Source organism: Chanodichthys erythropterus, chromosome 23, assembly GCF_024489055.1.
Source record: "Chanodichthys erythropterus isolate Z2021 chromosome 23, ASM2448905v1, whole genome shotgun sequence".
Classification (NCBI taxonomy): Eukaryota; Metazoa; Chordata; class Actinopteri; order Cypriniformes; family Xenocyprididae; genus Chanodichthys; species Chanodichthys erythropterus.
Window position 1 is genome coordinate 13,475,630 of NC_090243.1, and position 12,447 is coordinate 13,488,076.

Below are 12,447 nucleotides of genomic sequence, written 5' to 3' on the forward strand. Positions count from 1 at the left end.
GTTCTCTTAAGTTCTAGATCCAGATGCAGAATTTGTCTAAACTCTAATATTCTAACTATTTTGAATAAATAGTAAACAAAAACAAAATGTATCTATGTATTTAGATCTGTTGACAACTGATGATTTGTTTTCTAAAGCTGTACAATGTAGTAATTAAACAATTTATTTTAAATAATTATAAGAAATTTTGTAACCACATCTGAAGTTTACCCTGTGACCCCAAACCCCAATTGAGAACAACTGCTTCTTAGTATGGATATATTGTTGTAATGATGCAATATTTATCCATATGATATTTTCGACAGCAAATAGGTAATAAAACTAATAAAAGAGTGAAACAGTTTGAGAAATTGTACTCATTTATTTACTCAATGGCCAATTTCACCTCTCATTAAGTTGATGTTTCTTGAGCATACTGACACATTCATACCTTTGGAACATCTAAACTGTGAAAATGAATGAATCATAATTATTTATTGTTGTGAAACTGCATTACTGGAATTCCAGTGTAGTGTAAATAATGTATATATTTGCAATGTTCATGTTTTCCCCATTTTCTGTAAAACCACTGTAGGTTAGACAAAGTTGAAAACGGATGCAGAAGAAATGTACAGAAATCTTTGGATTTCTAAATCGGCATGTATTTGGGTGACCCAGGAAGCAAAAATATCACAACCCTTTGCAATTCTAACCATACAATATGTTATTTTTTTCTAATCTTGAATCGCAACAAAGGGAAGAAAGAAAGGAAAGAAAAGATGAGAGTTAAAATTAGACTGAACATGTAATCTTGAGAAATGTTGCATCGATTGTTTTATTAAGCTCTTATATTAGTTCAAATCTGAGATTAAAAATAATTCAAGAAAATGTGGTGCATCTGCTCTGTAACACATGATTGAGACCAGCAGGCTCTTTTGCCACTCAGTCTGACTGAGGGGCCATGTTCTAGCAGGAAAGTGACGTTAATGCATACACTCAATGCATACACTGACTATGCGTCATCTTATGAATGCAGAACAACAAGCTTTTGTTGCCCTTAGGGAAGGCCATTGGTGATCAATTTTTTTAGGTCAAAGGTTTTGTTTATATGAATTTTAAGAATGAAATAGGACCAGTTCAAGGTAATGAGTCTATGTCTTAAAGAAGCATCAGATGTATTTTAATAATCACAAATGGTCATATATCTGTTTCTTATCAAAGCTAACCTATGCTGGTAGTCACAGTGTAAGCATGACAAAAAGCTCTCTAAAGTGAGTTGGCACAATCAAAAGGCAAAGTTTTTCTGTAGAACCAATGGCTCTGCACCCCTATAGCCTGCCTAAACTCATTAATTGTGGTGCCATCCCAAAGAGGCACACAATCACTTTCACTGACTTTTACCTTGATTGTTCCAAGCTGGTGGAATGAACTGCCTAACTCAACACTGTCAGAAAAAAAAAGGTACGGTTGGGGTACATTGTGAGCATTTGGGGTATGCCTACAAATTCTTTGGTTGTACCCTCAATGGGTCATATTTACAAGTAAGAAATTATATATGTACCATTTTGGGGAAAATAAGGTAGCCTACACAGTTGTTTCTAACTGTCAAAGGGTCCATGTTTATAGGCTACCATTTAAATAAATGTGGTTTACAAAATAAAAACTATGCTAAAATGTCTCTTATTTTTCGTTGACCAAAACGAGACGAGACGAAATGTTATAACGTTATTTTGTCTCGTTTAGTTGCGTTATTATTATTATTTTGCAGTATTTCTGTTTCCTGTGTCTCACTTCAGAAGCTGCATCAGGTTGCACTGCGCAGACGCAGGCGACGTCACTTCTTCAAGCCCCACTTGCGGTATTATATAGAAGATGCAGCTGCAGTGAGTTTAGCATAAATGACAACAAACAATGTGAAGTCTGACACAGAGAAAGGGACCGATATGTAGGGAAATATGTAGATTTCACGTGCTCATAACTTCATGAAAATCAACATAATATATTGCGTTGTTCAAAGATATTACACAGGAAATGATTTAACATACTTGGCTAAAAACGTGTCTCTTTCCGGGATGCAGTGTGTATCCAATGATCTCGGACCCATCCATGTTCGTTTTCCAACGTGGAATAACACAAAATAGGTATCATATTAAAGCTTAGAAACTCGGCTTTTTAATGCATCTAACCATTTTGAAAAACTCATAACGAGTGCTGAGAAGTGCCTTTTAAATCTGAGTTTACAGTCCTTGGGCTGTAAAAAATAAATAACACTTTATTTAACTATACTTTATGCCACAAAATTTGAACCAGATGCAACTCGCATGTAGGAGAGCATCACCAAAAAATATTTTTTTCTCTGATCTTATTGCCTTCCTGAGTTATTCCATGTCAAAAAAAAAAAGTTATAAAAAAAAAAAAAAAAAATATATATATAATTATATATATATATATAAATATAATTATATATATATATATATATATATATATATATATTGTCTTTTATCAGCAGTTTTTTCAGCATGAAAATGTTCAAATGTAATTTATATTTTCTAAAAAATTAAAAAGTGTTCCATCAAAATCAACCTTTTGACTCTCCTTGCTAGTTTTGGAGTTATGAGTCTTTACTTTTTAGTATGTCGCTCAGAAGAAAAAAAAAACTCTAAAAAAAGCCTTCAGGTCTTAAAGGGTTAAGAGACATCTCAAGTTATTATAAGGTATTATCTATAAGGTATCAATAATATAATAAGATAACCTTGTTTAAAATGGGTTTGGCTAAAAGAAAATTTTGGTTTCGTGAAAGGTACTTATACTATATTGACTATAGGTTAAATAGAATTGCATTACTAAAAAGAGACTAAATTTCAATTTTCATTGACTAAAATTAGACTAAATGTCATCAGTTTTCGTCGACTAAAACTAGACTAAAATGTCATTATTTTCGTCTAGTTTTAGTCGACGAAAACTGGTCATGGACAATTCTGACTAAAATAAGACTAAAATGCTCAGACTTTTAGTCGACTGAAACTTGACTAGACTAAAAATAGTATGAACGTGACTAAAACCAATAAAAACTAAAATTACCGTTTGACACAAAGACTAGACTAAAACTAAAATTAAAACAGGCCGCCAAAAACAACACTACACCTGAGCATTATTCAAGCTAGACAAATGTTTATACAATAATCTCTTTACGCAATCTTTTTATATAATAATCTTTATATATATATATATATTATATATATATATATATAATATGCAGTCAGCCTCTCAAATTCAAATGTAGCCCGTGTGACTCGCGAGCAGCACAGACGACGGTTGGACGGCCCGATGATTTCTCAGATCAGACACTGACGACGGAAGAGCTTTTCCTAAAGATGAGAGAAGCTGTGATATAATTCACCGAAGATGAAACACAGAAATTGGGAGACTGGGGTAAGATGAGCCATTTTTTACTTAAGTGGTCCTCAAGATAAGGGAAAATGAGGCAGAAGTACAATGAAAGTATTTAAAGTAGAATTTCAGGATGTTTCTTGTCATTTTAAATGATCAGAATACATCTAAGGATTCTAAAAATATCGCTTCTTATAAAAAAAAAAAATGTTCCCGTGGCTCAATTTAGAGGTTAGAGGTAAGCTGATTACAGGAGCCTGTCACAGGTGTGTATTCTTATAGTTTAAAGGGTAAGTTCACCAAAAATTAATTACTCAAAGTCATGTTGTTCCAAACCTGTATATCTTCAAATGTACAAACCTGTATAACACAAAGGTATTTTTAATCTGAGTGATTTTTGTCTCTTCATTGACAGCTATCACTACCACTTTGATGCTTCAAAATGTTCATAAAGAGATCGTAAAATTAATCCATATGAATCTAGCAGTTTAGTTAAATTTTTCTGAAGAGACGATCACTTTATATGATGAACAGATTTAATTTAGGCTTTTATTCACATATAAACACTCATCAACACACACATCAGTTAAACGGAAGCTCAAGCATGTTTGTTTGATGTGCAAAACCATTGAGGTTCATTCTTGTGTGTTATGCGTCACGTTTAAGCTTCAGCAAGATGTTTGTTCTCATGTGTCAAGCAGGTTCGTTTGGGCTTGTTTATATTTGCCGATCAATAATTAAAAGTCTAAATAAAATCTGTCCATCATATCAATTAAGTCTCTTGAACTAAACCGCTCAATTCATATGGAATAGATTTACAATCCCTTCATAAACGTTTTGAAGTGTCAAAGTGGTAGTTCTGTAGCGGTCTAAATTGCTTAGATTTTATTAAAAATATTTTCAAATATATAAAGATGAACTGAAGTCTTATTTCATTTTTGGGTGAACTAACCGTTCAACACTGTTGCTACAAACTGTCCTGACCAACCCTCACCCACCACCCCTTGTAAGAACTATTTTAGTTAGTGCTGGAGCTAAATCATCTGTTGATTTAAATGCTTGAGCTCTTTATTTCTGATTGGCTTCCATTGTTTTTGTTCATCAGTTGGAAAAAAAAGTTCCCCCAAAAGGGATTCTAATGACATTGTTGCTCTTGGGTCATTATTGTCACAGTTATCACTAGTAAAAATGAGTTAAACAAATGGTTAAACTAAAGGTTTGACTTGATAGTGTTCCTTACAACTTACCAAAGTTCCATTAATCCATGGATATTCACATGCAGCCAGGAATCGTGTTTCCAGACATTTATATGTTCATGATTTCAACATGACAAAAACATAAAGCAAATTACCTGTGAACGCTTTATAAAATTTTTTACTTGCGTTTTTGCAGTTTCCCCTAATAAATGCACTCGTGCAGCACTCCACTCAGTCTGACTGAGGGGCCATGTTCCAGCAGGAAAGTGACGTCAATGCATACACTCTATATATCTATTTAAGATTTAAAAGACTAACTGGGACAGGTCAAACATCCATATTGTTGCCCTATTGTTGATTGCTTCTATTGCTCTCCTCATTTGTAAGTAACTTTGGATAAAAGCGTCTGCTAAATGATTCAATGTAGATGCATTTCTACCAAACACTAACAAGGTTGTGAATGTAAAATAATGTCCTCTGAACTTCTCAGTTAGGTGGCAAGAAGTATATGAGATCTACAAGGTCCTTGACATAATCATAGATCATAGAGGGCCTCCAGAACAGTGGCAATGGACCAGGCCTGTGTTGCACAACTGAATGGACAGTACTGTCCGTTTTCATTGGTCAGCTCAGGTAAACCCTTCCAAGGTGATCTAGAACAAAGACAACATATAGATATGAGCTGTTGTAGATGGCAAATGACTCAGTTTGAAATATTAAACTCTCTTGAATCTCTTGTAGATTCAAACAATTCCACTGTTCTGCAAGAAATACCATTTTTTGCTTTTGTGTGAGATCTGTAATACCTTTCTAAATAGGAATAAAGTCATTCTTCACCAGGTACATGCTTTCGTTGTACTTGTCTTGGCCCATTTTCTTAGCGAAATAAAGTTTGGTTCGTAAGAAGTATCCAACTGGCCACAGCCATTCCTGAAAATGAAAGATGAAATAGTTTAGAAAAAACAAAACAAAAGAAATCTCTCACATCAGAGGCAATTTATAAATATACTTACAGGTCCTTGGTGATAATTGAATCCTTTCGCACAGTTGTAGTTGTCATTATCCAAAGCATTGTCATAAATGCCGCAATACACCAGATCACTGTTAGACAAATACAGACAGGCTAACATTAAAGATAGTACATGTGAATGACTTCACCGATGCACATAAACTCTTGTTCTAGACAAAAAACGTATCAAACTATGTCCAGTCAGCCAGCCAGAAGAGCGCACTCTTAACACAAGTAGCTGCTTTCTCAATAGGCAGATGACAGGTGTTGTTTTCTACTCACTCTGGGTCCAGTGTTTTCATTCCCAGAGGACCGAGCAGCTTCTTTTCAACAATCTCTAAAGCCTTCCAGGCTCTTTGCATTGTAAACAACTCTGGTGCCTGGTGAAGCAAAGTAGCGTATAAGAGAACAGCCTCCAAAACACTTGAAATTACTTTTTTACAAGCAATAGGACTCACCACCACCATGGCGATGGTGAAATTAGGCCTGAGCTGGTAGTCACACCAGGGGCTAGAGGCCCCATAACTGTCTTTGTAAATGCATTTCTTGTGGACCAAGTCAGGATGTTGCTCATTTGGGTCTGCAGGGTCATCTGACACATAGAATAACCTTTCAAAATTCTCTTGGATCAGTTGATTCCACTCCTTATAGGACACGGACTGTTCTGCTCCTGGAAAACCACATTGTGATGGTCATGATCGATGTTTAAATATATGAAAAGTGATTAGCATGCTGTTAGTTGAATATAAACGGATGAGTCAAAACATTATAACCAGTCACAGTTGAAGCGAATATGATTTATTCTGCTGAACAAAAAAGAAGATATTTTAAAGAATGTCGGTAACCAAACAGTTGATGGGCCATCAAATCTTTGGTTACTCATATTCTTCAAAATATCTTTTTTGTTCAGCAGAAGAAATAATTTCATAAGGTTTGGAATTTTCAGCTTTGGGGGAACTATCACTTAAAGATCTTAAAGCGACTTTGACAACAGCCAAATTGTTATGGCAAGGCAACTGGGTCAGAGTATCTCTGAAACAGCAAGGCTTGTTGGTTGCTCCCAGACAGCAGTGGTGGGAATTTACCAACAGTGGTCCAAGGAGGGACAAACCACAAACCAGCGACAGGGTGTTGATCCAGGCCAACAGAAGGTCTAATGTGGCACAAGTCACAAAATTCTAATGATGTTTTTGGGAGGAATGTGTTATAACACTGCTGCGTATGGGGCAGCATAGCCGTAGATGATGACCCCTGTCCACCTCCGAAAGCACCTACAATGGGTACGCGAGCTTCAGAACTGGACCTTGGAGCAGAGGAAGAAGGTTGCCTGGTATGATGAGTCCCGTTTTCTTTTACATCACATGGACGGCTGTTCACGTGTGCACCGTTGAAGTTATGGCACCAGGGGCCCGTTTCAATAAAGAGGTTCACCCAACTTACTTACTAACTTACTGACTTACCCTGAAATGGGAAACTGAGTTTTTGGTTTCAGAACAGTTGAATTGAGTTAGTTCAATCAACTCTGGGTAGGTTTATTCTGAGTTAAGCGTGTGCACCACGACTATGAAAAGCGGTACTGCAAGTTTAATTCTTATCACTGTTATAATATCAAAGGTGAAAACTGGCAGCAGGTAAGTTATTGAACTAATTTTCATGGTATCCCACATGCAAAAAAAGAAAAAGATAGAACATAATTTGCAAAATAAAAAAAATGCACTTAAATTATTTTTTGTTTATCATGTAGGCTAAAAGTAGCAGTTCTTTGCAAAAAGTGTAAATAGTAATTAGATGCTATTTATATTTTATACTGGCAGATCCATACTATTTGCACCTCAGTATTGTTGTACATTAACAGGATACAATAATAACAGAGTGTAAATTATTTTATCATTATTAAACACTCATTCGGCCATTTACTTCCACTTTTAGAACATTTTCTTAATTTTTACTGAAAATAAATGCCTTTCTGGTGTGATGGGAAAAGGGAGAAGAGCAATCTAGGCGAAAGGCAGATTCGAACAGAGTCAATCGCATCATAACTTAGTTCTGCGAACACAAAGCGTTACTGCCTTTAATCACATGCGTTGTTTTTAACCTTGTGTGATATTGGTGGGCGGGGCTACTGTAAATTTGCTCTTAGTAAAAGATGGAATAATCTTGTTTTCCGTTTGCATTAAGATTATTTTTATTACCACACTGGCAGATATTGATAATTTTACTTAAATAAAATGCACTTAATTTAGCTCCCCCATGTAACAAGACTAAATTTCTTATATCATTTTCTTATATAGAAAATCCATCTTGATTTAAGAATTTTTAGATATTTGTACTTGAAATAGGACAAAAAATACTCATTGCTCATAAGCATTTTTGCAGCATGAATGAATGAATGAATGAATGAACTATTTAAACATCACTTGCACTTTAAAAAGGGGGAGGAGACTGAAAGAAACCCTGGGTTTACCGAAGAAAACCTGCTCCTGACCAGGTTAGGTTCTCAGAGTAAGTTACCATGGTAACTGACTCTGAGTAAATTACCTCTCTTTCAGAAACGGGCTTGACTTACCCTGCTTTCTCAGGTTTGAGATACCTCCCATTCTGAAACAGGAAAAACCCAGAGTTTCCCTCATTTCAGGGTTAACATACTCAGAGTTTTCACTTAACCTTCTTTCTGAAACGGGCCCCAGGATGCACTGTGGGACGATGACAACCCGGTAGAGGGAGTGTGTCGCTCTAGGCAATGTCCTGGTGGGAAAACCCTGTGTCCAGCCATTCAAATGGATGTAAATTTGACATGAGCCACCTACCTAAACAATGTTGCAGACCAGGTACACCGCTTCATGACAGTAGTGTTCCCTGGTGGAAGTGGCCTCTTTCCACAGGATAATGCACCCTAACACACTGCACACATTGTTCAGGAATGGTTTGAGAAACATGATGAAGAGTTCAAGGTGTTGCCCTGGCCTCCAAATTCCCCAGATGTCAGTCCATTGTGCATGACCAACAAGTAAGAACAATGGCGGCTCCACCTTTCAACCAACAGGACTTTAAGAATCTGCTGCTAACGTCTTAGTGCCAGAAACTACAGAACACTTTCAGGGTTCTTGCAGAGTCCATGCCTCAGCAGGATGGCACTGTGGGACCACCAGCATATAAGGCAGGAGGTCATAATATTTTGGCTCATCTGTACAGTAAATATATTTTAGTCTATAACAGTGTATTGTGATACAATTAAAGGTGTGGCAGGATAGTAAAGTCTAGACTCAAAAGTGAATCACTGTAAATCATTAATCCGCACAACACTAAAATGTTGCTCTGGTAATGTTTTAAACTTGTTTGAAGGAAGAAAAAAAAAATAATTACTAACACTCATTATTAAAATAAAATAAAATATATTATTACTAGCACTTTATTTTGCAATAGAATAATAAACACTGACTTTTCATTGAGAATGAGAATGTTATAGGGGACGTACCATCTCTGTGTATTGTGACAGAGGAGTATGGAAAATTTCCACTCTCATTCATCGTCATCAGCCAGCGCACCGCTGACTTACTAAGACCTACAATCTCCACCGCAGAGCCATCCCTGAAGATAAACACAACACTATCAACACTTTATGGATTCAGGATTTATTTATCCAGACTCAAAGACACTTAGTCTCAGTGTTTCACATTGAAAGCATTCTTATGAACTAAATATAGTGCAGCATTATTATAGAGGTTTAGCATGACAGGTATGTTAGCAGGTAACTAAAGTACCTGGGTGTGGCTGGAACACCTCTATTATGGGCTTTGTCACTCTCTCCCATTTTATCCATCCATGTCCCACAGTTGAAGCATTTTCCACCGTAAACAAAGCCTGTCTTGAGATTTACTTTGGCCTCCACGTTAAAGCCTATGAGGCAAAGCAATAGCGAAAGCAAGGTATGGTTAGAGACAGACATGGAAAAACAGAGTCCTCTTCATTCATAGGAAATAACTCACCTTCATCTCGCATGTTGCGGTCGATCTGAGGACCCGCGTTTCTCTCTCTGAACTCTATTCCCTGCATATGACGCTGCATTGCCTCTTGAATGACCACATATAATGGCTGGTCATGATCCTGATTCAAGTCATGAACAAAAATATGAACAGTGTTCAGTCAAACTGAAACAATGCCATAATAATAATAATAATATGTTTTAATATTCTTTAAATTTTAAAAGAATATTCTGGTTACACTTTTCAAAAATTGACCAATGCTAATGTAATAGGTTACTGTGAAACAAAATTTCAGTGGCTAATATTGTGGATGTTACTTGTAAGTTTAGTAGATTAAGTAACAAAATATTTTAACCCTCCCACCCCCCTTACTGAAGCATGTAGGGCATAGACGTTTGTCAGTTTTGTTGCCATATTGAATTTAACAGGGATGAAAGCGAAGCTGAGGGGCAGACTTAAAGTCTTTACAGTGGCACGCATTGTATGAAGGTTCATAAATGATATAACTAAACTTTTAAATCTGTTTTATGGAGTTTTACTGAAGTTTATGGTGTTTTACTGCATTTTTTTTAAAAATGTTTCATCAGCTGAACAATCAGTATGTTGTTACACAGTTAAAAGTTACACACTGTAATTCTATTCCTCACAGCTTACATTCCTGTCAAAAAATTAAATATGGCACTACCCTGACTAAGATCTATTGTACTGTATCAAGTATCATAAGCAATCAGACATTGTTTCCTTTCTTCTTACCACTGTCCCCAAGGGCTGCACCTCAGAATCATCAGTGGGATACATACGTGACACAGGACATGTTAGAATATCTGTGTCATTGGGCACGATGTTACAGTAGTCCTGGATACACTGAAGCCACCACCATACTGCATCACGGCAGATATAACGGGCTGCGACACCCTGACCCACACTCTTAGCCCGGATTTTATATTTACTTAAAAATATAATTACAATATACTTAAAATATTTAAGTTTGGTTGCATTACTTATAAAATATAAGTAAATTCTACTAATTTGTGGGTGTATTTGAATGTGTTAATAAATGTAAGTTAAATGCACTTGAATTATGAAGTTTTTCTCCTGACCACGCCTCCTTCACACTGGTTTGCGGCAGGTAATGACGCCATTTTGTCGTGGTGTGTATGAATTCAAGGAGCTGTTGATGAGCAGTTGGAACATTTGTTTTGGCTGTTCTACAAACATTTTTTCCTAACATTTACCTTTTTATAGTTTTTCACCAAAGGAGAAAATCACAATTTTTAAGTTACCATCATCGAGGTCAGGGTTTGTTTTAGTTGAGCTCTTGACCCTTAACTTTTTAATATTAGATTTTGTTTGGGCAGTTTTAACTGCATTAAAACTAACCAAACAAGCAAAGTTAAAAGATGATCAGGTGATGTTGGTTATGTTTTCACATAATCATTATTTGATCTGAATTCATTTAGAGCCCAATCTCTGAGTTAGATTTACATTATTGATTACAGAAGCACTGTGATTCTACAGCGGAGGATCAACTTCTACAATACAATTTTTTTTATTTTATTTTTTTTAAAGTTAAAAAAAAATATATATAAATATATATATATAAATATAAATATATATATATATATAAATATATATATATATATTTTTTAGGCACACACAGACATCAAGAATCAGCCTGTGAATCTCAATGACGGTGACAAGCAACATGTTCTGATAAACAGATCAACTCTGAACATTAGAAAACAAGCTACTAAAAAGTCACAGAAAAACAGCAAAATTTAAATAGTGAGAATAAAGAAAATTACTAAGACAATTCAGCTCATAATTTATTCATGCAGCAATGCATGATGGGAGGCATGGATGAATTTTGATTGGTGGCAAGTTAACTTGCTTAGTACATTGAACTTAAATATACTAGTTGTAGTAACTACAAAATAATTAATATTACAAAACATTTTAAGTTAAATGAACTTGAATTATTAAGTTCACATTACTTAATCATTACTTAATTTTTTTAGGGCAACCAGTTTCCTCAAATGTTTTAAGTAAATTCAACTTATCCGGGCTAACAGTGCAGCAGATTAGGGATCAGACCGTGGCGCATCGTGCCAGCAAAGGCCAAGATTATATTTCTGTCAGAAACACCAGATTAGGACAATATTTCTTTAGTAGGTATGATTGGTATGTATGAATTCTAAAATTAGATGCTCACCTGGCCTCCAGGTACCTCCCTGTCAAAAGCATTAGTCTGCGCAGCGCTATGAACGTGTCTCGCCTCCAGCAGCGGAACATTCCAGTGGAGAAATGTGGCAGACCTGCACTGGAAAGCTTATTGGGCCAAAAGACAGAGTAGGGACCCCTGTAACATAACTGACTTGCATTTTAAACCTGGCCAAAAATAACATATATATAGTGACATAATAAAGTATTTATACATTGTGTCTGTACATCAGTAATAATTATTTTAATTGTTTTGAAATGTAAACATCTTACAATTTAATTTTTTTAATAAAAATAAAAAAAAAGTTAACTTAGGTTGAAGCTAACTGTTGTACACCAAACTTTATTACTTAAAGAGTAACTTTAAGAGAGCTTTGTGTTCTGAAGATGAACAAAGGTCTTACGGGTTTGGAACGACATGAGGGTGAGTAATTAATGGGAAGAATCTCAGATAGCACTAACACAAAACCTGCAAGTAATAAAATCATGTTTATACACAGTCACATGACTATAGTGACCAATCATGTTATTTGGGTATTGTGGTACCTTGTAGGCCTCCGTACTTCATCGGCTTCCAGGATGGTATATTGTAGCAGCCACTGCCATTAAAATTCATTAAAATTCATTTTAAGGAAAGGTTCACTTAAACATGATTCATGCTCATGTGGCT

At 35.6% G+C, this 12,447-nt stretch overlaps 1 pseudogene; it reads right to left on the minus strand.

The window, feature by feature from the left end:
• Positions 1-4,408: 4,408 nt before the first annotated feature.
• Positions 4,409-11,849, minus strand: LOC137014446 (glycogen debranching enzyme-like; annotated as a pseudogene).
• Positions 11,850-12,447: the final 598 nt, after the last annotated feature.